Source organism: Schistocerca cancellata, chromosome 2 (genome assembly GCF_023864275.1).
Source record: "Schistocerca cancellata isolate TAMUIC-IGC-003103 chromosome 2, iqSchCanc2.1, whole genome shotgun sequence".
NCBI lineage: Eukaryota > Metazoa > Arthropoda > Insecta > Orthoptera > Acrididae > Schistocerca > Schistocerca cancellata.
Genome location: NC_064627.1, coordinates 1,047,605,660 through 1,047,633,401, shown reverse-complemented (window position 1 = coordinate 1,047,633,401; position 27,742 = coordinate 1,047,605,660). Strand labels below are relative to the sequence as shown.

The window sequence follows — 27,742 nt, the reverse complement described above, 5'->3', positions numbered from 1 at the left end:
GAACACCATTGGAGCAGTGGAGGCTTTTGGACCCCACAGGAGATACATATGAATCCTGGGCTGAGGAACTAACCATGGGGAGAGGGTGGTTGGGAGAGAACATGGGGAAGAGGACAAGGAGGGGGAGGTGGGAATCATTGCAGAGAAGTGAGGCAGAACCCAACTGGTAAACCCACCCAGGCATGGGCAGTGGGTACGGGCCATCCTGAGGTCACAAAAAGAATGGGGGAGGGGGGGTTGAGCAGTTGAGCAGAAGGGGAGAGAATAGTGATGGCAAAGGAAACTAGGAGCTGGGACCACCTAATTTAAATGGGAGGGACCCCAGCGTCAACCAGAAGACTGACTACAGAGCTAAGAGCTAGTGTGAAAGGCATCAGTGGCTTCATGGATACCGCAATGGTGAAATGGATCCAAGAGGAGCACTGCATAAGGGGCAGCTGAGCCACAAATGCAACCACCAAAAGCACCTCATGGGTGGCAGGACTTGGGGCTTCATGTCACACTGATAACACATGACATTGATCTTCTCTGGAAGTGTATCTCTCTCAAAAGCCAGAATAAAGGCACTGGCACCAATACATTTTTCCTTATGACCTTTCTGCACATGTTGAACAAAATGAATGCCCAATTGTTCCAGATTGGGCCAGAGTTCATCAGCTTGAAGGATGAGTTCCCTATTAAAAAATGACTCCTTGAGTCATATTCAGACTGGTCATTACCAAGATAATCACAAAGAGCAGCAGAAGAAATGTTGATCAATATGGAACATAACTGCATCCTACTCAGAGACTCCACTTCTCCATTTTGCCAAACTTTTCTTCAATATCTTTCACACAAAAAAAGGCATTATGGTGGTGAGAGTGTCCCTGACATAGTACAAACCAGGTAGCAGGGAAGATGTTTCATACCAATCCATGTAGCACAGCACTCCTCCCAAGGTGTAACCAGGGAAGGAAATGCTATATAAGAAGCAGAATTGAAGGATGGCCAGATGTTTTAGAACTTTTATTAATTCATATGCAAAGCATTTGCTCCGATCAGTGGCTCTCCCTATGGGCACCACCTAGCCACAGCAAGGGCTGTCTGATACAACAGCCATTGCCAGGAGTTCTGATGCTCCAGAATGACAAGCAACCAGTCCTACACATACATTGGGAGGCAACAGCTCAGGTATCAGAAGTTTGATTCTTGTGTTGCCACGGGGCCCAAACTGATGGGTACATAATGGCACCACAGCAAGGACTGGCTACACATGCTGGTGACCTAGCAGGGCAAAGAGAGGCTATGGCAGGGTAGGAAGAGAACAGAGGAATCCATGCCGTAGACACTAGGGATGAGTTTTTCCCCATATAGCTTGCACTAGAGGGAAAATTTAAAAGTGGTAATCGAACACCAAAGTGGGACCAAAAATGCCAAAAGAGGATAAAAAGAAAAGGAAAAGGGAACAAAATCAAAGGAAAAGGGAACAAAATCCAAGGAATACAGGAAATCAGGTGGATAGCCAAGCTGACTTAAGTAAGAACACCAAGAGAGGGGAAGGAGACTGAAGCAAGCAAGGACCAAGGATGGCGAGGGAGGGGCATGTGGAAGGAAATGCAGCCCTGGAAGGAAGACTGTTGCAGCAGCTCAGGGCCCTGTGGGTGCCATGCACTATCTCTTGAACCAACAGAGAATATGACATATTCCACTGGGCCCTGGTGCTTTGTTTAGCTGTTTCTCAACACCGCTGACACTAACACTGATTTCATTCATCTTTTCAGTGGTGCAAGGATTAAACTGGGGCAGTGGTTCTTTGGTTCCTTTATAAAGGAACAGAGTTAAGCATTTCAGCTTCTGCTTTGCTACCATCAATTTCAGTTCCTGTCTCATTCACTAAGGGCTGGTGCCACTAACAGCATTTACAAATGACATTTCTTTGGGTTCTGTGAAACATCATTTGACAATATTCTGCTGTGGTAGTCATTTATGGCATCATGCATTGCACTCTGGACAGCCGAACACATTTCATTCAGCTTGTGTCTAATTGGAGCCCTACACTGTTTTACACCTATTAGGCAGTAATTTTCGTTCCCTTAAGTTCATTTACAGTGACTGCAATCTGTGGAGATTCCCTCCCACTATGAACTGTTGTACTCAGTACATATCTATCCAGTGCATGGCTGACTATTCTTTTAAACTTGAGCCAGAGATCCTATACACACTCCTGCCCTGTGCTGAGTTTCAAATTACTCATTACTGGTTTTTTTTAATCTAGTTTATTGGACAGACATTTCTGCTTGTTTTAATTGTTCTTTGTACTTAGTAATCCTTGTTGCCTCAACTGTCATGGTCACTGATACCAGTTTCAGTAAGGACATCCACAGAGAGGTCCAGTCTATTTGTTGTCAAAAGATCCAATATTTTTCTATCATGAGTGAGATTCCTAACTATCAGTTCTACATTTACATTGATACTCTGCGAATCACATTTAAGTGCCTGGTAGAGGGTTCATCAAACCACCTTCACAATTCCCTATTATTCCAATCTTTCGTAGTGTGTGGAAAGAATGAACACCTGTATCTTTCATACGAGCTCCGATTTCCCTTATTTTATTGTGGTGATAATTTCCCCCTATGTAGGTCAGTGTCAACAAAATATTTTCAGAGAAGGCATTTAGCAATGTTTCACATGATGTCTTATCACACCCACCATTAACAAAACTAATTTTTCCCAATTAATTTTTGGACAGTTTGATAAATGAGCTCATGCTCAAACCTCCAGATATCAAACTCTCAGATCGGTACCAAACATTAGATGTCAATTGAGTATCAACCAAATCCCAGATTTAGTTTGTAGTGTGTGCTGTTGTCCAGCAGAACGGGTGTAAATGTTAATTAAAAGTAGCACCAGAATTACAGAGCACAGGAAAAGTAAGAGTAGGTAGTGTGTAAAGCTTTCATGGCGAAGTTGGTAGAGCATTAGATCATTGTACCAAATGTCTTTGGCTCACATCCCAATGATAATTTTTTTTTTACTGTATTATGCATGAAAGTGTTACATGGACTGTTAATGCTTCTGCAAGTGTGATGCAAGTGTTATGCAAGTGATTCTTTATTCTGCTGTTTTGATTGTTTATGTTTATTCTGTGAAACTACAAATGCACCAGCTGTATCATCACAAGTGGTGTCTGTCCGGTTGCACATGTGTGATGGAACACCACAAGTATCTACAGGGTGTTACAAAAAAGGTACGGCCAAACTTTCAGGAAACATTCCTCACACACAAATAAAGGAAAGATGTTATGTGGACATGTGTCCGGAAACGCTTAATTTCCATGTTAGAGCTCATTTTAGTTTCATCAGTATGTACTGTACTTCCTCGATTCACTGCCAGTTGGCCAAATTGAAGGAAGGTAATGTTGACTTTGGTGCTTGTGTTGACATGCGACTCATTGCTCTACAGTACTAGCATCAAGCACATCAGTACATAGCATCAACAGGTTAGTGTTCATCACGAACGTGGTTTTGCAGTCAGTGCAATGTTTACAAATGCGGAGTTGGCAGATGCCCATTTGATGTATGGATTAGCATGGGGCAATAGCCGTGGCGCAGTATGTTTGTATCGAGACAAATTTCCAGAACGAAGGTGTCCCGACAGGAAGATGTTCAAAGCAATTGATCGGCATCTTAGGGAGCACGGAACATTCCAGCCTGACTCACGACTGAGTAAGACCTAGAACGACGAGGACACCTGCAATGGATGAGGCAATTCTTCGTGCAGTTGACCCTAATGTCAGCGTCAGAGAAGTTGCTGCTGTACAAGGTAACGTTGACCACGTCACTGTATGGAGAGTGCTACGGGAGAACCAGTTGTTTCCGTACCACGTACAGCATGTGCAGGCACTATCAGCAGCAGATTGGCCTCCACAGGTACACTTCTGCGAATGGTTCATCCAACAATGTGTCAATCCTCATTTCAGTGCAAATGTTCTTTACAGATGAGGCTTCATTCCAACGTGATCAAATTGTAAATTTTCACAATCAACTTGTGTGGGCTGACGAGAATCCGCACGCAATTGTGCAGTCAAGTCATCAACAGATTTTCTGTGAACGTTTGGGCAGGCATTGTTGGTGATGTCATGACTGGGCCCCATGTCCTTCCACCTATGCTCAATAGTGAATAGTGTTATTCGTCTCATAACATACAATTTCTAATCTTATGATTAGTGTACAGGAGACACATCAAAAAATGGGTAACAACTTAGGCCTAATTGGTACAAATAATTTTAACATTAATATAAACTTTTATTTTTCTTTCCTCCATTTTGTGAAGGACAGCTACATTTACACACAAGACTATATGTAAATTTATCCTGCTCAAATGTTCAGTTCATCCTTCATGAACTCCTCAACAGGGTAGTAGCAGCATTTGACAAGTATATGATATAGCTTTGTTTTCAGTGTCTCTAGGTTCATACTCAGAACACCCTTTCCTTTTAGCTTGTTATGAATTTTCATTGCCATATACTGAGGAGACTGTGCATATAGGTTTAAGCGATGAATGGGAAGCATAAAATTGTCTGTTTCTCGTGTTATATGCGTGATTGAAACAGTTTTTCTCGAATAACTCTAAATTGTTATGTAGAAAGATGATAATATCATAGATGTATAGGGAGGGAACTGTTAATAACTTGTTTTTCAAATAGTGGGCGACATGATGTCCTTGGATGTGCAGTACACATGTTCCTTATTATTCTTTTCTGTAGCTTTAGTATGCGCAATATATTGCTTGAATTTCCACAGAAAATAATACCATACCTTACAACTGACAAAGTAGCTGTGGTATGCAATTTTCCTTGTATTCATGTCTGTTGCACCAGCTAATAATTGCATAGCAAATGCAAAGCTACACAATTTAACAGGTAGTCAACATGTTTATTCCAATTTAAATTTTTATCTAGGTTTAACCCTAAAAACTTTACAGAATCTACTTCTTCTATATCCTGATTTTTATGAGTTATTTTAATTTCTTGGGGCTTTCACTGTTTTGTTCTGAACTGGACCATGTGGGTTTTGGGGATGTTCAATCTTAATCCATTCAGTTGGAACCATGTTTCTAGTTTGTTCATTGTATTTATTATGTAGAGAGGGATGTTTTCTGGCTCCTGGTTTTCAATTACTACAGATGTGTGTTCTGCAAATAAAATCGATGGAGCATTTATATTGTTCAGTAAATCATTAACATAGAACAAGAACAAAACAGGGCCTAGAATCAAGCCTTGAGGGACACCTTGGGCTACTGTTTTCCATTTTGAATAGTAATTTGCTGCATTTGATGAGACAATCACTCTGTTTCTTATTTGATAAGTATGAAGTAAGCCAATTTAGAGCATTACCCTTGATCCCATACTTGTCAAGCTTATGGATAAGCAGCGGATGATTTACAGAGTCAAAGGCTTTTGTGAGATCACAAAAGATTCCTGCAACTTTATTATGGTTGTCTAATGATGTGCTGATCTTGTCAAACTTGTTAATTGCATCCGTAGTACTTTTGCCATGCTGGAAACCAAATTGGTTTTCCGTAATAATATATTTCTCGATAAAATTTCGAATCTGCATAGCAGCAGCAGCATTTTCAAAGATTTTTGAAAGGACTGGAAGGAGGGAGATGGGACGATAATTCCCCATATCCTCTCTTGACCCTTTTTTGAGCAACGGTTTTACTTCCACATACTTCAGCACCTCTGGGAAGCTTCCTTGTTCAAAGGATTGGTTTATTGTTTTAGATAGTGGGTAACCTATTATTTTACACACAAATTTAATGACTTTTGCTGGTATTCCATCCCAACCTGCAGAATTTGTTTTTTAGTTTTAATATAATTTTTTCTACATCTATTGTTGAAACTGTTTTGAATTTTGTGAGGCATTCAGAATTATGATTTAGTCAAAAGGGACATACATTGTTCTCACAATCTGCAACATTAACCTCTGGTTTCACTACATTAATGAAGAACTCATTGAAGCATTCTGAAATTTGAGCCGGATTTACAATGGTCTCATCTTCAAGCTTAATTGTACTAATTCCATGTCTAGAGGCTTTGATACCTAATTCGTGTTTTACAACTGACCACAGTGCCTTTGATTTATTCTCATGTTTTAAGATTAATTTATTATTTGTCATTTGCTTTGCTGCTTTGACAACTTTCTTAAATGTACTTTTGTATCATTTAACATATTCAACAAATTCAATTTTTTTTATTATGTCTTAGTTCCTTGTGTAGCTGCCTTTTCTTAGCACTGGAGATTTTTATACCTTTAGTGATCCACTTTAATTTTGTCATTTTATTAAAATAAGTTTTTTGTGGAAACATTTAATTGAAAACACTTAGAAAATCCCTTAGAAATGCTTCAAAATTTACCGTGCATGAAATATTTTTATCAAAGTGCCATTCTGTCTCCTTGAGCTTATCATGGAATAGTTTCTTGGTTGAAGATCCTTTTTACATAAGCTTTTTTACATGGGACTTCTCTACCTGCTCTGGGTAGGTCAATGAATAATGCTGAATGATCAAAAATTCCTAGATCTAGACAATTTATATCTATCTTCAAATACATAATTCGTTAAAATATTGTCAATGCATGTAGCTGACTGAGCATTTTCTCATGTTGAAATCAGCAGCAACCACAATTTTTTTCCTCTTTTCTGTACTGCGGTATTCTAACAAAATCTGAAATTTTACGTAGGAAATGCTCAGTTGTCACCTTCCTTGGGATTCTATAAATTGATATTATATCTACATTTAAGTCTTAACTCAACACAGCAACTTTCGAAAATACACTCTTCATTAAAACAATTTAAGTCACATCTTACATGGTAATCTAAATCAGAATGAATGAGTATGCTGAACCTCCTCATGACTTATTTATCCTACAAAAACTGGTAGCTACCTTGAAGCTTTCAATTTTATTTAAGATTTTTATGGTATCACTACTAAGCCAGTGTTCATTTAAACAAATTACTTTAACATATCTAAAAAGAAAGATGATGAGACTTACCAAACAAAAGCACTGGCAGGTCGATAGACACACAAAATTCAAGTTTTCGCAACAAATGGTTGCTTCGTCAGGAAAGAGGGAAGGAGAGGGAAAGACGAAAGGATGCGGGTTTTAAGGGAGAGGGTAAGGTGTCATTCCAATCCCGGGAGTGGAAAGACTTACCTTAGGGGGAAAAAAGGACAAGTACACACACACACACACACACACACACACACACACACACACACACACACACACACAGACACAAGCAGACATTTGTAAAGTTACAAATGTCTGCTTGTGTGTGTATATGCGGATGGATATGTGTGTGCGCATGTGCGTGTGTGCTCATACCTGTCCTTTTTTCCCCCTAAGGTAAGTCTTTCCACTCCCGGGATTGGAAAGACTCCTTACCCTCTCCCTTAAAACCCACATCCTTTCGTCTTTCCCTCTCCTTCCCTCTTTCCTGACGAAGCAACCATTTGTTGCTAAAGCTTGAATTTTGTGTGTATATTTGTGTTTGTTTGTGTGTGTCGACCTGCCAGCGCTTTTGTTTGGTAAGTCTCATCTTTCTTTTTAGATATATTTTTTCCATGTGGAATGTTTCCCTCTATTATGTTCAAATTACTTTAACACTTAGAAATTCAGATAAAAAAACTTGTAGCTCATCTAACTTAGAGCTTCTGTCACATGAGTATTCAGCACTTAAACCATTTATATTACAATGTGTTATATAGTTACTACTAAGATCATCAATTTTATTTTTTTAAAGACCTAATATTTAATAATGAGCCATCCTCACAAAAGGGTAGGTCTGGATTCTTCTCTAGCAGCCCATCACCTTGCTTGTACATTTCTTTGTCACTTTGATATTGTGTACTTACATCCATAGTTACATTCTTGGTGGCACTGGATCTGGATGATGTTATAGTGATTTCCCTGGTGCCAGCCATAAAAAAAAATCACTGTTCATCTCTGGAGCTTTCCTTGTTCTGGAAGACACATGCAGCAGCTTGTTTGTCTTCCAGTATTTTTGGAGCTTGCAAAATTTGTGCTTCATTTCTTTTTGGCTTTAACCATTTCGTAATTTGAGTGTTTCCCAGCTTGAATGTTACTTTCTGGCCTATTTGTTTTAAACCATTTCGTGATTTGACACTGATTGATGGCTATATTGTTCACTGCATGAAAAGAACGCTTTGTTACTTGCGATTGATTTCCACTTGTCCTGGGTACTTCATTGCACCGTGAAAAAGGAGTAATATTTTTTTCCGTAAGTACCTCCTTTCCTAATGTATTCAAATGAAGACCATGAACTGTATGGAGCCTTTGCTCCAAACTGTTTATGTCAATAATGTCTGTATTTACAAAGTGAGTACATATTTCACTGAAACTCTTGTTTGAGGCATGAATTTCACTGTTTACACATGACCACCTCTGTAAATCTTGACGATGCAGGATATTTACAACAAGTACATTCGTGTGAGATAAATTGAGGTATTTTCTCAATTCTGTGCTAGCCTTGAACGACTCATTTCTATATACGTCATTTGATCCTCCCAGCAATACAACAAAGTCATCCTTACACAAACTAGTTACTTCATGTAATTTTGTCAGGTTTTTCAGTTCACTTAATGGAGCCCCAGGCTTCACAAAACAGTTCGCCCTGTAATTGTATTTTTCCATTAGTACTGCGGCAATTCCATGGCCGTGGCTATCGCCTAACACGCATATTTTTCCGTATTTTACAATGTTAGCATTCAAAAGTTCACCGTGTAACGGCTTGTTTACTTTTTGTGGTTCATTTAGTAACTTTTCGACTTCGGCTGGCGTGTTCATTGAATCCTCAGTAGTGAACACTCCCACAAGGTCGTTATACATTCTAGTTTGACAGTTTTAATGCATTAAAGTTTCACTGCTGCTTTGAGATTGTATTTTCCAAGTGGAGCACGTTATCATGATTTCATATGGGTTACTCTACCTGTGCTGCTAGAACATGTGCCTTTACATGTACGATACAACATGTGGTTCATGCACGATGGAGCTCCTGCACATTTCAGTCTAAGTGTTCGTACGCTTCTCAACAACAGATTCGGTGACCGATAGATTGGCAGAGGTGGACCAATTCCATGGCCTCCATGCTCTCCTGACCTCAACCCTCTTGACTTTCATTTATGGGGCATTTGAAAGCTCCTGTCTACGCAACCCTGGTACCAAATGTAGAGACTCTTCGTGCTCGTATTGTGGACGGCTGTGAGGGATTCTATGCGACGGAGGGTGGATGCATGTATCCTTGCTAATGGAGGACATTTTGAACATTTCCTGTAACAAAGTGTTTGAAGCCATGCTGGTACATTCTGTTGCGGTGTGTTTCCATCCCATGATTAATGTGATTTGGAGAGAAGTAATAAAATGAGCTCTAACACGGAAAGTAAGCGTTTCTGGACACATGTCCACGTAACATTTTCTTTCTTTGTGTGTGAGGAATGTTTCCTGAAAGTTTGGCCGTACCTTTTTGTAACACCCTGTATAGGAACTTACTCTTTAGGTTTGCTACTTTCAACTAATTAAGTTAAAGCAGACTGCCAAAAGAACCTTACTACAAACTCACATGTCAGAAAAATGTTTTTCCATATAACAGTTTACTGCATAAACAATTAAAACAACTTGTTATCAGTGGGTTTTGCATGCAGAACCCTTGGCATGACAACTTTGTGCTCTAACAACTCCCCCACACAAAATCGAGAAAATTATCACTCATAGATACGTCTTTCCAGTGCTCCGTAGTTCTGGTGTTACTTTTAATTACCGTTTACATGTGTTCTACTGGATGACAGCACAAAGCATGAAGTAAGTTGGTGTTTTGTTTGATACTCTCTCGACATACAATGTTTGGTACCAATCTGAGTGTCTGAGATCTGGGGGTTTGGGTATCAGCCTCTAAATAACACAGTGAACAATAAGTGTTGCAGTAAATTTGACCAGTTAGTTTTTTAAACTTTTTGCTGTATACAGGAGAAATTATACATTGGGATGTGAATGTCAGACAAGAAACCATACAATCTCTTGAATTGTCAAACTAATTTAACAGTTAAAACTGGGAATGGGAGCAGTTAAGTTAGAAACTATTTGCCTCCATTGTCAATGTGCGTTTCTGAAAAAAGTATGAATGTTTACAGAAGGTTGGTCATGATCTTTCCAAGAAACATAAATCACAATTAAAGAAGCAGTTCAAATTGTAGCTGTAGAACAGCAGAAAAATTTTATCAATGGGGTACAAAGTGAAACCAAGGTAACAGTACACCCTGCAGGAAACAACTACTTCAAATAAAAAGAAACAGGTCCAGGTTATGTTGGAGCTATGTTAATCCAAAGATTAGATAGCAGATAATGCCTGATTATCACCTGATGATGTACTCTGATTACAGGAAAGTACTGTTACTGAGAAACTAAATGTTCATTCAGTGAAATTTTATGTTCCCTCTGAAACTGCATGGCCTTGGCAAATTTAAAAGATTTTCTTATGCCAAAGAAATATTGAAACAGGTACATGAAAATTTAAAACCAAAAATTCGAACCGTTCAAGTTGTATTTACCATGCAAGGCAAAAATGACAAATTTGGGAAAACTGAAGATGTGGACAAACTAACTTCATTAAAAGTGATTTACTACATCATGAAACAGATTCAGATGCAGACAATTCCAGCACATGAAATTGGTCAAGTAGAAAAAAAACAGACATCTGATTATTCTGTTTGTAACGCTCAAAAACTAAAGAGAAGAGTTTTCTTATCAGAACATCACAGACATGGGAAAAATTTGAGTCCTGGAACCAATGAATTAGTAAAAATTTTTAACAGAAAGTTGAACAACCCAGAATTTTCGTGCTGTGAATGATTTTTCAGTGAACAACGAAATGAATAGATGAGAAAATTACAGATTTTATGTAATCTTCATGACCTCTAATCAGTTTTTAAGTTGGAATGTGCTGACTTAAAAATTGTGTATTCAAAATTTTGTTCCGAGACCTAAGTGGAGTGTTTTGGCTGGTGCCTGTGGTACACAGAGTGTATATGCACTGTACAAGAAAATTTTTATTTTAGTAATTCATGGGTCTGGTATCTGAGATAATTACAGAGACACTGCATCATATATTGTCTATATAGGGGCAGGCAGGGAATGTATGCTGAGACATTATGAAATGTATCTATCAAAAAATAGCAGTTTTTACAATCAAAACTAGATGACAACAAAGAAGATTCTATTGAGTAGTCAGTGGGTTTTACTTGACCAAACTGATGATATACTGCTCAAGCTCAGGTGGAAAATTGGTTGATAATAGGGCAGCTGAAGAAGTTAATACCACATTCATACAGCAGTCATTGCAATGAATTTCACGGAAACTGTGCTTTCATAAGACAAGATTCAAGCAATATTCATCCTGCCACAATTCACTTTAGGGATGCAAGCAATGAAACACTTCCCATTCTGTACCATTTCTAATGACCTTTAACATGTTTGTTTTTTGAGATCCGAAGAAAATAGTTTCTGAAAGGGAGCTCCCCACACACAACATTAACTACTTCAGTTGTGGCTGTGCTGGCCAATATAAAAATAATCTAATGATCTGTGTCTTCATGAGAAAGACCTCCAAGGCCACCAGTCACTTTACAGCCAATCGTGGTAAAACAGGATGTGATGGTATAGGGGTACTGTAAATTCTTAGCTAGGAATGTAAGTCTGCAGTGACATCTTGACAGGCAGATAATGACAAATTAACTACTCAAATTTTGCAAAGCCAATATTACAAATATTAACATTAAATGTACTGGTATCTCTAAAGGAATGAGTTGAGTCAAATCAGACTTTGTAGAATCACATGAAACACATTTGAACTCTTCCAGGAACAAGAACTTTCCACAGCTTCCAACCATTCTATGACTTGGGAGTAATAGAGGCGACGAGAATCTGTAGCTATGCAAAACCAGCTCTCACATTCAGCTTACTTAACAAGAAGCAAACTGGAAACTAGATGATTTATATTCTGGAGGTTTTATAGCTTGTATTTATGAAAAGTTTTGGTATTTTGGTGTGGTCACTGATGTAAATGAAGTGGTGAAACGTGTCTATAATTTTACATCCTCCATAAGTCATTTTTCTGGCCCAAGAGAGAAGATTTGTGTGTTATATCCATCCTTCATGTCATTACAACTGTGGATCTTCTGAACACAATGAGTGGGAGAACTTACTGATTCACTGATTCAAGTTTCAAAAACCCCAATGATACTTTAACAGTGACCTAGAATTTAGACCAATAGTGAATTTTGTGACAATATGTCAAATATAATCTCAGATGTGTGTTTACCATGTCAGTTTTTTTTAAATAATTTTATTTATGAAATTATTAAACAATGGAGTTAAAATCCATTCATTTGGTAGTGCAGAGGTTTTAGAACAAGAATAAAAAAATAGTTATTCCAGTATCCTTCCTGGCCATGTGAAGTTTCATAATGTTTTTCACATTTCTCTGAACACACTACATATTGACACACAAAGGAAACAAAGGTGTTGGTAAGTAACAAAGATTTAAGTTTTTTCATATATTTGAACACACTGTATTTCCTCCATCCAACAACCAAAAACTGTAAAATTCCGAAACTTTAGATGGCTGTGGAACCCAAACCATTTGGGACAGTGCAAAAATAGTTTGGATTCTTACTTAAATCAATAACTGGAACAAGTATGCTAAGTTATACAAAAATATGAGGCCACAGATGTCATGGTGCATTGACCTGACATTGAACAAGCCTGTATCTAACAGAACAATTTATGATGAGAGGGACCCTCCATGGGATATAATCTGTAAAGAAATTTCTGAAGAAGTAGCTACTACAGCACAGCTGGTGTAAAACAAGAAATAATGCTTTAGAGAGAGGACCATTAACTGAAATGTGTTACTGTCAAAAGGGTAAAAGTTATGTAGTCAATCCCAGCCCCTTGTATTTTTTTCATATGTACATGCAATATTCATACATAATAAGCACCAGACTACTACTCGGAGATTTGGAGATTGTGTCACTCCCAGGATAGTATCCACAATGGACACTAAAATTTCATCTAAGTTCTGCCTTGGTAGCTCGCAGAAGCTGACCCACCTGTGGCAATGGCCAGTAGACAGCCAGTTAGTGAGAAATGCTGAGTGAATTGTGGCAAACATGGAAGCTATCACAGCATGGGGAATGACCGAGTGCCCAACTATGCCAGCAAATTATAATGACATCATATAATAACATCATGGAAGCAGAGAGATACCTTCATACAAGGGAAAAAGAGCGTTTTAAGGAAGGCTGCGTGTAATGCAACAATAAGTATTCAGGTGCCACACCAGCAGAAAACAGCCCCTGAAAGGTGAAGTTGCTAGGTCTGAAGTCACTAGGAGAGCTGACAACAAGGGAAAAACCAGGACCCATGTTAGCCATCCCCACCACCTCAGAGTGTGGTCTGTGTGTGTATATGCAAGTATATTCAGATGGATGTCTGTGTGTGCGCGCGCGCGTGCGAGTGTATACCTGTCCTTGTCCTTTTTTCCCCATGAGAGAGAGAGAGAGAGAGAGAGAGAGAGAGAGAGAGAGAGAGAGAGAGAGAGAGAGAGAGAGAGAGAACAGGAGACTGCCTGCATCCATGGGTCAATGGCCTCCCTGTGGTGTAAACACAGGATGATGACTGGTTTGTAGGACACTCAACTACACAGTCCCATGTTTTTACACAGTCCCATGTTTTTACACAGTCCCATGTTTTTACACAGTCCCATGTTTTTACACAGTCCCATGTTTTTACACAGTCCCATGTTTTTACACAGTCCCATGTTTTTACACAGTCCCATGTTTTTACACAGTCCCATGTTTTTACACAGTCCCATGTTTTTACACAGTCCCATGTTTTTACACAGTCCCATGTTTTTACACAGTCCCATGTTTTTACACAGTCCCATGTTTTTACACAGTCCCATGTTTTTACACAGTCCCATGTTTTTACACAGTCCCATGTTTTTACACAGTCCCATGTTTTTACACAGTCCCATGTTTTTACACAGTCCCATGTTTTTACACAGTCCCATGTTTTTACACAGTCCCATGTTTTTACACAGTCCCATGTTTTTACACAGTCCCATGTTTTTACACAGTCCCATGTTTTTACACAGTCCCATGTTTTTACACAGTCCAAACTAGCCACTGCCATGAATGATTGTGATGACAACACAACCACCCAGTTCCCGAGCAGCAGAAATCCCCAACCCAGCCAGGAATCTAACACAGGATGGAGCAATGCTACCCACTAGACCACAAGCTGCGGACTGGAAACACCTGATGCTTTGCTGTGCTGGCAGAACTGCAAGTTGAGCACATGCTGGCCCCTTCTGCTGATATGGCCACTGCTCTGCTAGCACTGCTGTGGTACAGCACTTTGGAAGACAATCTTATATTACTGCCTAATAAATGTGTTATTGTCAATGATTTTTTCATGGCACTCTTGAGTGTAGCTAGGTCCTCACCACCATATCCCTCCTGGCTCTCTTCTGATGCCTGTTAGAGCCTGGGACTGGACTCCTACAATTGTATAATATAGGTTGCATTTATTTCAACCTTGTAAAAGATGTTTTGCATTCAAACTTAATGAGGGACCTCTAAAAGAATGACCTCCTCCATGCCTATCAGCATTGATTCTGAAAACATTGGTCATGCAAAACCCAACTTCCACTTCTCTTGACTTTGAAAAAGCATTTGTGATGGGACCACACTAATATTTGTTATTGTAAGTACAAACCGTGTAAAGAATTTCTTGGTAGGTACTATCCAATATGATGGAGTCGTCTATATGTGTAGAGTAACTTCATGTGTGCATCAAAACTGTGTACTGGGACCCATGCTGTTCCTTATGTACTAAAGTGACTTGGCAGACAATAGCAGTCTCTCCCTCTCTGCAGATGACAGACATACCTGTAATGAAGTAATGTCTGGAAAATGCCACACAAACAGTGTCAGATCTCAAAATTTTGAAACAGTGTGAAGACTTTAAACTTCTGCACAATTAAAGCAAGATCAAAGTTGTGCAGTTCATTGAACACTGAAGTAATATCCATTGACTACAATATCAAAGAGTCACAATTGGAATTAGCCAACCCATACAAATAATTGAGTAACAATTTATATGGATATGAAATGAAATTATCACTCAAACTCAACCATAGCCAAATGGGCGGCAGACTTCAGTTCATTTGTAAGATACTGAAAAAAAAATGCAATCAACACTCAAAGGAGATAGCTTACTCATGTGAGCCATTCTAGATCATTGCTCAAGTATGTGGAACCTATGCCAAATCAGAGTAACAGGGGATATCTAACATACTAAAAAAGGGCACAACAAATATTTGCAGGTTTCAGTCATGAGGAAGCACTGTGGAAACACTGAAAAACCAGTAACTGTCATGCTTGAAGACAGAGCCATACTATCCCTGAAACCTACTTATAAATTTTCAGGTACCAGTATGAAGTGAAGAATTTAGAAATGTACTTCAGGCTCCTACATATTGCGACACACACACACACACACACACACACACACACACACACACACACACACACACACACACACAGGAATTTAAGCTGCAACTAATCTGACATTTCATTTGCAACTGGAATGACTCCTCCCATAGTCATGCAGTTCTCTTACAACGGGCTAACAGAACATGAATAAATAAACAATGAGAAGAAACCCCAGTACATTGATCAATGTTGAGTAAACTTGCCATGCAATTGAGTGTTTTGAGATCAAGTATATAGAGTAATGTAATGCTAACAAACAAAGTTCAAATAATAACTGAAAATTCTTTCAAAGTAAATAAATGGGATTTTTTTAGTGCAGAGAATACTGAATGAAGCTTCTTTTAAGTTCTTCCTTTTTTTATTCCATTTTAAATTATTAACCTGCTGAGCTACAAGAAAATTTATGTTGTTTCATTTATTGTAGGAGTTTATTACAGCACCCTCTCACTCGCATTCTAAAACACTAAGACCTATAACATGGAAAAAAAATCAACATATAAGGAATAAGAGACTACAGAATGTCAGAAATTCAGGATGAAAACTGGAAGGTAATTCTAAAGCCCACATAATAGTAAGGCTATGAACATGCAACAAGTTGTCATAGGTGTTCTACAGATGGATAATGGTAATGAGGTAATGGCAGTCTCTGAAGGTCTCTGATAGACAAAGTTAGATGGTTGGCTGGCCCTCCCAGAATCTACACAAACTTGCAGTCAGTCATTCCCTAGAGTAGAAACCTGTTATGGTTTCACCATTCATTGCATAAAATTTTGCAAAACAAATATGTTGACAACTGCTGAGGGTTCTTTCCAGTTTCAAACTGGAGTAACTGCATTTACCCAACAGGTGAACTAAAGGAGGGAAGGGTGGCCTTCCTCTTACAATAAATGCTCAAGAATATTATCTTCGTATTCTGAGCATTTGTGTCACAGCACTGCACCAAGTTCCTGAGGAGGTCCCAATCATTTTATTGGTCATCTTATGCTTTCACAAGTTCACAATATAAGGATAAATGAAAACAGTCCACTATTCCTGTAGAGATTTAAGCAATTATGCTAACACTGATTGGTTGGTTGGATTAGAAGAGGGGAAAAGGGACCAGACTACGAGGTCATCTGTCCTTTGTTAAGAATAAAACAACGCCAAAAGTGTGAGAATAAAACAAATGAGACTGACAACTCAAAATGGAATGAAAGGAAAAATCACAAGAACAATGAAGAGCAACGAAAATGTAAATAGACAAAAGGGGACAAGAAAACCACAGAAACACAAGAAATGAGATGAAGAGATTAAAACAACAAAGATTACCATGGCTGGCTGACCATGAGAATAAAAAAGGATAAGCCAGCCACATTGCAAAACAAAGCCTCCACACTAGAAGCACTAGGGTGGAGGACACAGAGGGACAAAGGACATGCCCTAAAACTTAGATCAAATGATAAAACCCACCCTCATGAATAAAACGTAAAACTAAATCACCTGATGAGGCATTGTCAGATAAAATTAGGAGCAATGAGTCTGGTAACCCAAGATTTCGTTGCTGGGCAGACAAAGTGGGGCAGTGCATCAGAACATGGGCCACTGTCAACGGGGCACTGCACCAACACTCCGGCAGGTCTTCACAGCACAGGAAGAAACCATGGGTTGCCCAAGTGCGGCCAATGCGGAGCTGGCAGAGGACAACTGATTCCCTGCGAGAAGCCCGCATGGAAGACTTCCAAACATTCTTAGTCTCTAATGACATGCAGTTTGTTGTGTGTTCTGTTATGACATTCTGTCTCCCAATGCTGAAAAACCCTACGGCATAAGTCAGAATGCAGGTCAGGTTCAGAGATGCCTATCTCCAGAAGCAGTTTCCATGTAGCCTGTCGGCAAATCTGTTGCCTTGGATGCCGACATGTCCTGGGGTCCACACAAACACCACTGAACGACGGGATAGGTCCAAGGCGTAAATGGACTCCTGGATGGACACTACCAAAGGATGGGCAAGGGTAGCACTGGTAAATAGCTTGTAGGCTGCTCAAGGAGTCAGTACACAGAATAAACTATTCCCAGGGCATGAACGGATATACTGAAGTGTACGAGAGATGGCTACCAGCTCTGCAGTGAATACACTGCAGCCATCAGGCAAGAAATGCTGTTCAAAATGGCCTTTGTGGATATAGACGAAGCCAACATGACCGTCAGCCATTAAGCTGTCTGTGCAAACCACTTCAGAACCCCAAAACACGTCAAGAATTGAGAGGATGTGGAGTTGGCTCTTTAACTAATTGTTTGAAATAATTTTTGCAGAAACCATGTAGTACAATTTTGGGCGATGTTTTACACCTACCACTAACTTTCAACATATATTTTTACCAACATACCAAGGACAGATTTAAGTCACTACTAAATAGAATTGTGAGAGTGGGGTACCTGTGAGAAGATTGTTTCTTAAACCACTCAGCAGATATATCACCCAAGTCAGAGAGAGGGGGAGGGAGGAAGATCAGTAAAAGGAACCAGTTGATTATTCCAGTTGTAAAGTATAGCCTTTGCCCATACTAACTCACAGGAACAGTTAACTTCAATTTCAATACAAATAAACTACTTACAACAGCAACAAACACATCAACTGTATATAATCTGTTCAACACCACAAGGAAGTCTAAAAATTTCAGCTGAACTTATCTCCAGCTTTAGTCAGTTTTCAGTACTTTTAACTATAAACTTAAGTGCTTTCTATTTTTACTTCAAGCTCCGATTATATCCCAACATTTCTGGGGCAGTTTTGAACTTCAATGCTAATTGTTGCTCAGTCTACCCTCCCCTGCATTTTCGCTGTACCTTTTGAGACTGGAGCCCTTTCTATACTTTCCAAAGACATCCCAATCAAAAAACCCACAGTCCCCAATATCTGTGCATCTGTTACCTGTGTGTAATGAATCACTGACAAGTGAAACCCTATGACAAGTCAAGGAATCTGCAGCTTACAGGATCACAGAATCATCAGCCTCTGATTCAGGTCTTTCACTCAGCTCTGTACTGAAGGTCCACAATTGGTCCTGCTTATGATGCTACAGATTTTGAGCACTGGCTTCATCTCACAAGCAAGACTAGCAGTCTTTACCACTTCAGATAGCCACTCAAAACCAGAGAATCTCTTCTAATCCAAAGTGACATCATTAGTACGGACATGAGCCACAATCTGCAGATACCTTCACCCAGTGCTCTTCATAGCATATGAAGTCAACACTTCCACATCTGAGGTGACTTTCACCTCCTCTCCCCTCACCCCCTCTGGTGGGCACACTGGTTTTCTTGCCACATTGGCAGCCATATCCCTTACACTTGATTTCTCAACTACCAGTAATCCAACCGTCTGATTGCGCGCATCTTTCTGGCCAAGAAGCTTCCTCGCTCAAACAGGACAGGACTTCATCCGGCTTAGGATTTTTATCAGCCATAGATTGCACCTGAAACCTGTGTCACACAAACAGTGGGAGGCCTTTAGTTCACATTGCCCGTCTCCCTTAAAGTTATTCCTGCCTTCTGCACCTTAAACACCCATCCACTTCTTATCACGGGTGAGGGGTTGTCCTCAGTGTAGGCAGTAACCAGGGCAACTGCAGTAGGGAACTGATCTGAGATGTCACATGGGACATGCTGGACATACCTCGAGTCTCCAAGTGCAACCCCTCCCCCACCCTCATAATGATGTTCATTGCCCTTTAGCCTTAAACTGCATGACCAAAGCCAGCACAGCTTGAAGTAAATCACACACAAGAATTTGAATTGCAAACACACAGTGAACTCAAAGTAAGTCACTTCTAGTTAACAGATAATTCACAAACTGAATATTGTGCTCTGCCGTACTGCAGCAGGGATGATGGAAGGTGCCACCAAACTCTTCCTGATGTCTGAGATACTTACTGGTCCAAACAGAGGCTAAAATGTTTTCCTACATCTTTATTGTCATTAATTACATAGTGTGCCCAGGATTAGATTCCTCTGGAGGTGATAAATACTTCAGTGTATGTCATTATGTTATTGTAAAAACAAAGATGATGAGACTTACCAAACAAAAGCGCTGGCAGGTCGATAGACACACAAACACAAACATACACACAAAATTTGAGCTTTCGCAACCCCCGGTTGCTTTGTCAGGAAAGAGGGAAGGAGAGGAAAAGATGATGAAAGGATGTGGGTTTTAAGGGAGAGGGTAAGGAGTCATTCCAATCCTGGGAGCAGAAAGACTTACCTTAGGAGGAAAAAAGGACAGGTGTACACTTGCGCGCCCCCCCCCCCCCCCACACGTCTGTGTATGTGCGGATGGATGCGTGTGTGCGCGCGAGTGTATACCTGTCCTTTTTTCCCCCCTAACTTAAGTCTTTCCGCTCCCGGGATTGGAATGACTCCTTGCCCTCTCGCTTAAAACCCACATCCTTTCATCTTTTCCTCTCCTTCCATCTTTCCTGACGAAGCAACCGGGGGTTGCGAAAGCTCGAATTTTGTGTGTATGTTTGTGTGTATCGACCTGCCAGCGCTTTTGTTTGGTAAGTCTCATCTTTGTTTTTAGATATATTTTTCCTACGTGGAATGTTTCCCTCTATTATATTCATTATGTTATTGGTCTGTTAATCTTAATTTAACAGCCAAATAATTTAGTGGTTCCATCATTGTGTAAGTTTCTGGCAATAGGGAATGTATATTTTGAATATTTTAAATATTTTATTTTTGTAAAAATGCTATTAACTTCTAAAATACAAGAACTGCATTAGTTTAGCAGAATAGATAACATATTGCCTCTATATAGATCTTCGAACAGGCACACTGTTCTTAGTTTAAAACAGTTGATGTAATGATTGAGAAATTGCTGCAATTTATTGTTCTGTATTTTCACCTCATTTAGCACAAAAAATGAATGACTACCATTACATTTTTTAACATTGTTAAGAGCACAACATTTATCATTTGACCTATCTTTCTTAGGTTACTACAAGTCTCTATTTTAAGCAGTCAAAATTGGCTAAAACTATTTTAGATCTCAACTCCTGCAGCTCCACAAAATCCTTGTACAATCACAGTTTTGTTTTATATCTGTAGCTCAAATTTTGCTGAGCCCAGTTTATTTATTTAGGAACAACTGAAAACTTTCATTCCAGTCTACAATGGTTACATAGAGATTCTTAAAAATAATTCATTTTATATTCAGAGATTCGTCGTTCATTTCATTAAGGGAGACAAAAAAGCAGAAATTGCTAGCAGTTAAGCACAAATTATTATAGCAAAGATAGATGCAATGTTCAACGGCAAAGAGACACAATGTTCAATAGCAAAGATAGACTCAATGTTCAAGAAACTTTTGGAGAAAAGAAACATGTATGAACGTCATGAGCTCCAATAGCAATCCAGCAATACCAAAGAAGGGAATTAACATTTAGAAGGGCTGTGTAAAGGAAATAAATCTGAAGACAATATTATGAAAAATAACAGTAAAATTACGATGAGCTGGATTGTGTTAGATCAGATGAATCTGACAGACTACTGAAAGACCTAAGTCAAAACTTCAGAATTAATCAGATCCTTGTAAGAACCAGCATTGACTAAACTGTCCCACTTTGTATGCAAGAGATGTGTGGTAGAAGCCTCAGACACAGAAGAATGGAGCAATTTCAATCCTATAGAAGGCTGAAAGGAGTGGATTACCAAACCAATTTAATAATTCATGATTGCAAAATACCAACTGGTTATTTAGGGAACAGAAAAACTGGTGCAAAGCTCCTCAAGTAAGAAGTTTGGGTCCAGGGAAGTGTATGAATACATGAGACAATACTGACCTGAATTTATCTTAAAAGAGAGGGAAACTTGTTTATACCATTTGCAGATTTAGAGGGATGCTTTTGACAATGACTGGAATACACACTTCAAAACCCTGAAGTTAGATGAAAATACATTGAGCGAAAGGCTGTTTACAACTTTTACAGAAATTAACTGCAGCCTCTTTAAGAATATTAAAAGGAAGTAGCACTTGTAAGAAGGTAGTGAGAAGATTTTAGTCTATCCCCATTTTATTCCATCAGTACACTGATCAAGCAGGAAAGGAACCCAAGGAGTAATTTGCATAGTGAATTACAATTCAGGGAGAACTAAATTTTTTTTAGGTTAGTTGACAGCATTTTAATTCTGCCAGGAGAGTAGTTTAACATAGTGTCTTGAAGAGAGGTTATGAGAGGAACATCAAAAGTAACAAGATGTAGGCTTTTTCTTACGGAGAAGCTGACAGAATTTGAGTAGGAAATGAGACTAAGAATTTTTGCTGTTTGGTCAGTAAATAACTGACAACAGAAGTAAAGTGTATAAAATTCAGTCTTATTAGCAAGATGTGTGTTCCTGAAAGAAATTTATGTGCTTAGCTGTTGTATCTTTGGAAACAATCTTAAGCAGTAGCAAGCTGGAAACAGTTCTGTCAAAACATCCATCACTTCCAACTATAGTGGGACTACTTTGCCCCTGCAGAAATAACTTTGCTCTAACTTTGTAACAAGGATTCAATCTTGCCTAACACTATCCTAATAAACATTTCAGGATAATTTCAATTCTGTCCAACAGTTTAAAGCACCTATTAGCTCATTTCAGTTATTCTGCCAGTAGCTATCTTTGATATTTTCTGCTAACCAAATCTGTACTACTGTATTTGAGAGTTTTGTCAACATTAAATATTTTGCCAGCACAAAACTACTTGAATAGAAGGCAAATGGCATTCACCTATGTGTAGAAATTATTGTCTAAGACACAAAATTATAATCAACATGTCATTTATCACTGTATCATTCAAAGCAAGTGTGAAGGGTATTTTGTGGGAAAACTGAGGTAAATTTGCAGTGCTGACAAAGCAGACTGACGTCACTAGTTTTTGTCAACACTGTGTTAGACCTGATTCAGACTGGGATCAATCTTATTACAATGAAATGAGTACTGCTAGAAAATTAATGTTGTTGTAGTATGGCATGAATGTAAACAAAGCTAGGCCCTCATATATGCAGATTATAGCACTGAAAACCTGAAATCTATAAGAAATTTAACATTTGCTTAAAATGCAAAACATTTGCAAACCAGTTTCAGGTACTAGCAAATAACCTGAGAAGAGAACATTGTGGACAGCACTTTATTATTCTTGTGATTAAGACCTATTAGAAGAACAAATTCTTGATGAAAGTTCAGATAAGAACTGCGTGTTCTACAGAAGAAATCAAATTTACACATATACACAGACTGAAGCAATGACTGAAAATTTGTACTAAGGGGCTGGGATTCGAGCCCAGGTCTTTTGCTCACTAGGCAGATGCACTGATCACAGCACTCTAGCAGAGTGGCTTTACACAACTGCATGGATTACCCTAGCACATCCATCTTCAATCCAAATTCCCATTCAGCTGAAACCCACTTGGTATTCCCCTTTAAACTCAAACTTTAGATTTCAGAATGTCCTTGGAACCATATCATTCCATTTGATTAAAATACCTATGCCTAAGGTTTCAGGCAGCATTCTCCATTTTGTTCAGTGTTGAGGTGCTAATACAATACAGTTGGATAGCCTCTGCAATGCTGTGAGTTTAGGGGGAATACCAAGTGGGCGGAGATATGAGTGGAAATTTATATTGTGGAGGGAAGTGAGGTAGGGGAAAGCATGGTTAACCTGTGAAGGAGACCACATACAGGTGTACAATGTTGGTGTGCCCTATTCTTGAGAAATGCTAACGTGTTTGGAATCTGTACCAGGTCAGATTGAAAGAATACATCAAAGCAATTCAGAGATGGTGTTCTAGATTTATTACTGGTAGTTTCAAACACGTGTGTTATGGAGATGCTTCAGGAACTGAAATAGGAATCTGTGGAGGGAAGGAGATGTTTTTCGAGAAATGCTATTTAAAATTTACAGCATGGACATTTGAAGCTGACTGCCGAACTCTTCTGCCACCAATATACATTGCACGTAAGCATCATAAAGATGTAAGAACTTAGGGCTCATACAGACGCACATAGAAAGTGTTTTTCCGATCACTTTTTATGAGTGGAATAGGAAAGGAAATGACAGTGGTACAGGCTACACAGACATGCACATGCTTGTGGAGTATCTATGTAGATGTAGAAAATTAATTAGCCCACCTCAATGGTTTGGACGTTATCACAAGGTTAGACATGTACCATGCAAATTCATGTCAAATGTTTCGTCATACCGTAGCTTTATGATGATTAGTATCAAATTTTTGGGCAAATCTAATAATTTAGAAGACACAAACAATTCATTAAGCACGGCACGAACTTCGTTCACTAGTCAGTTCCTTCTGGCTCTTATTTTGATACATCAATGCTAAGCAATAAAAGACGACTTTTGTACATTTGCCTTCATTTTCACAGAGCGTGAAACGTCGGCCTTCCCAATAAAAATTTGAAGTGCGACGTCTTACAGTTTCGATGCTGCCTAAAAATATTTCACTATAATCAGATGTCACAGTCTCTTCAATTTATTAGCTATTGCACCCTTCTAGTTATCATACGTCTTTTCCATTAATCGCAGCGCAACAACCGACAGTTAAATTGTGGTTGGCAACATATAGTCTATTTACGTAATCAGAATAAGAGACGAGGTGCCATCCTGAAAGGAGTATCTGCAACGTAGCCTAATGGCTACATTAGTCTGAAGGAAACCAAACAATGCTAAATATAGGAGACAGCTGTAGCGTAACCCGACAACTACTTCAGAGTCGTTAACGTACTTTACGCTCCATTATTAAAAAAACCTACCAGACGCTGTGTTACATAGACAAATATCAGACAGTTTTATGCATCTTGGATCAATACCTCGCACTGTCTTGCAACACCCATCGAATATTAATTGTCTATGGATGGATAACAGATTGAAAAAATGAGGAGGGTGGGGCAGGAGGGAACTAACAATGAGTCAGTCGTCCCAATACTTTGACTGCACTGGGTTTCAACAAAATTAAGGATCTGTGCAGTATTTAAATTTTAGGAGGTAATTTTACGTACAATACAAAAACACAGTAGCCTTACAGTTATAGCTAAGAAAGCTTAGCAAACCAAGATAGAACAATAAACTGCTGTTAAAAACTGTACTGTAAAATGTCACACGAAACAAATGACAGCATTTTCTCGACAGTAAATCTAGTGCGAATACGGTCGTCCAAAGTAAAAGTTCGCGAATAACTGCCCGCGCATTATTGGAGACTAGTATATCCTACATCTAACGTACATTCTATGTACCAACAAGATCTCATGGACAAAAATAAACATTCACAGCCTTACGTTTTAAACGACATGTGGTCGGCGGATGGGTTACGTGAATCGGATGCAGAAAGCTTTTTCCGTTTAACCTCTTATCCGACACGAGCGTAGGAGCACTACACGAGTATTTTAATAAATTGACCAAAGGCACAGGTAACAGTGGATTCTTAGACCTGATTATTTAACTCGTCAAGTTCCATAGGGCCAAATGAGTGAATCTTCATGGTCTTTGAACGTGTCAGTACACGGACTTTAGAGAAAAGTTAATGTGTACACAAATCTTAGAGGGGCTGCTGCGTATATTGCAGCATAACAATATAACCAGAATTTGCGTAATTTTTTCAAGGATGTCCCCGACAGAACACGAATGAGCTAGGATGAAATTCAGTTGGGACTCTAAAGTGCGTTGAATACTGCTAAATTTTCTTAGTTCTTGCAGCTTGTTGAAAATGGAGTGATGCAGACTACTGCACAAGTTTGCACGAAAGACACGGAGGCGCGATTCAAACGACGATTGAATTTCTAACCGAGTGAAAGCTGCTGATTTTTGGAAATAAGCTCATGTTAAAAAAGTGATTATATATATGGTGTCCAACGTCAGAATTCCTGGATCAAACAGGGGTAGACAAGATGTTCGCAAACTTGCAACACGTCATTCTAACTTATTTTTTCTGAACTAAAAGTACCCTTTGTGAACGGGAAGAGCTATTCCAAAACATACAGCATGTAACAAGAGAATGAAAAGTGTGTTATATTTATGGACGCCGCAAGAAACGTTTTAGAGTCTAAGCTTCATACGTCATTATTTTAGCACTGTGTATTCTTCAGTCACATAAGTGTTCCACCCGCCTTGCTTCCCAAAGAATCCCTCTTGCTACGAATCGTAGTTGTACGATTGCTATGATTAGACTCACGCGGTGCTGCCTCACCATGTCGCCCTGATACGGTTTAAATTATTTCTGGTAACAACTACCGGTCACTACTGCTACGATGAAAAAAAAGTGCAGCACTTCGTTTTAGAATGGCTAGCAGCTGTAAACGTTGACCTTCCCCAGACCCCGAATGTGTAACACTTCTCACTTCGTAAGCAGCATCGCCTGTGGTAATTAAAGACTGCTTTGTTCGCTAGAAAAAAATAGTTGTCATATATTTAAACGCGATTTGCTCGAGCCTAATGAAGCGGACACTCCCAACTAAAGGTAGGTACCATTTCCAAGAATACTTGGCTACTTTTTCCATCTAATTAATGTTAGAGTACACGATGGGGCACTTCACAATAGTGTGTGTGTTATCGTATTTATTAGCTCCAAGTTTATAAGTGTTCGCTACAGTTATCACACTGCTCTACTTACGCCGATCACGTAAACAGTGCGCCAGGACCTAGAATACTGGCAAACAGCCGAACCTTACTGAATATTTCCTCATACCCTTCTAGCAACTAAGGCGCACAGGTGGCGCTAGCGCTACGAAGTAACAAGTGAGCTACTACAATTTAAACAGCGACTGAAAAAGTAAATCTTGTGGATATTGGTTTCCGCATATACCTTTTCTATGGAGATGGTAATTCATAAGATAAAGAAATATTGCAAATGAGTGCTTCTCCTGACGCTATAGTGAACTGAATTTCGATACGCTCCCACCCCTCGCAACCGGTGTTCCACGGATGCGTGTGTTTACAAAGACAGAAAACACTAAGGTGTTTATTTGGTTATATTTATAATACTTCTCCCCGAAATATGCTATTTCTCATCAACAGGCACTACACGTAGATTATTTAGCGTTGTCTACCAAACAGTTAACTGAGAAATAAAATCAGAAACGCGGAATAGCTCAGGGAGCAAAGCATCTGGCCAGAGTGAACACGTTTTGGTTTCGGATTCAACATATCTACGACAGAGAAGACACGATAAAACACTTGCTATGTAGTGACGACGACTAGAAAATAAATTGTTTTACGTGACAAACAAAAAGCTTCAGAAAACTTATATCCCGATTTTCTGGTCAGAAAAACTGTCACGATAATTCTGATCACGACATCAAAGGGAAAGGTGCCGTGACGTATCTCGTACATTGCACTCATAACGCGAACCAAGCGATTCGCTTTCCAGTGACACTTTGCTTTAACATATGTCACTTTGCCTCATCCACTATTGCTAAGAGCGCTGTCGCAGTGGTAAGTCATTTGCAATTCGAGGTTTTGCTGTGTCTCCAATGTCGACGGAACTTTACACCCAACTGTACTTCCCTTGGTCCCTTTCCCCAGTCAACAGGTTGTCTCACCTAAACTGACCTAGTAGTTAGTGTCGGAAGTTCCATGCGGCTTTTCGCGGATGATGCTGTAGTATACAGAGAAGCTGCAGCATTAGAAAATTGCAGCGAAGTGCAGGAAGATCTGCAGCGGATAGGCACTTGGTGCAGGGAGTGGCAACTGACCCTTAAGACAAATGTAATCTATTGCAAACACATAGAAAGAAGGATCCTTTATTGTATGATTATATGATAGCGGAACAAACGCTGGTAGTAGTTACTTCTGTAAAATATCTGGGAGTATGCGTTCGGAACGATTTGAAGTGGAATGATCATATAAAATTAATTGTTGGTAAAGCGGGTGCCAGGTTGAGATCATTGGGAGAGTCCTTAGAAAATGTAGTCCATCAACAAAGGAGGTGGCTTACAAAACACTCGTTCGACCTATACTTGAGTATTGCTCATCAGTGTGGGATTCGTACCAGGTCGGGTTGACAGAGGAGATAGAGAAGATCCAAAGAAGAGCGGCGCGTTTCGTCACAGGGTTATTTGGTAAGCGTGATAGCGTTACGGAGATGTTTAGCAAACTCTAGT

The 27,742-nt window shown here is 39.3% G+C and overlaps 1 protein-coding gene across 1 annotated transcript in view; it reads right to left on the bottom strand.

Moving 5' to 3' along the window:
* The window catches only part of LOC126149332 (ATP-binding cassette sub-family C member 4-like), a 109,652-nt gene extending 83,360 nt beyond the window's left edge, over positions 1–26,292 (bottom strand). Inside the window, exon 1 of the mRNA XM_049915808.1 lies at positions 26,254–26,292. The gene's annotated coding sequence lies outside the window, so the exon portion shown is untranslated. The remainder of the gene's footprint in view (positions 1–26,253) is intronic.
* Between the last annotated feature and the right edge of the window lie 1,450 nt (positions 26,293–27,742).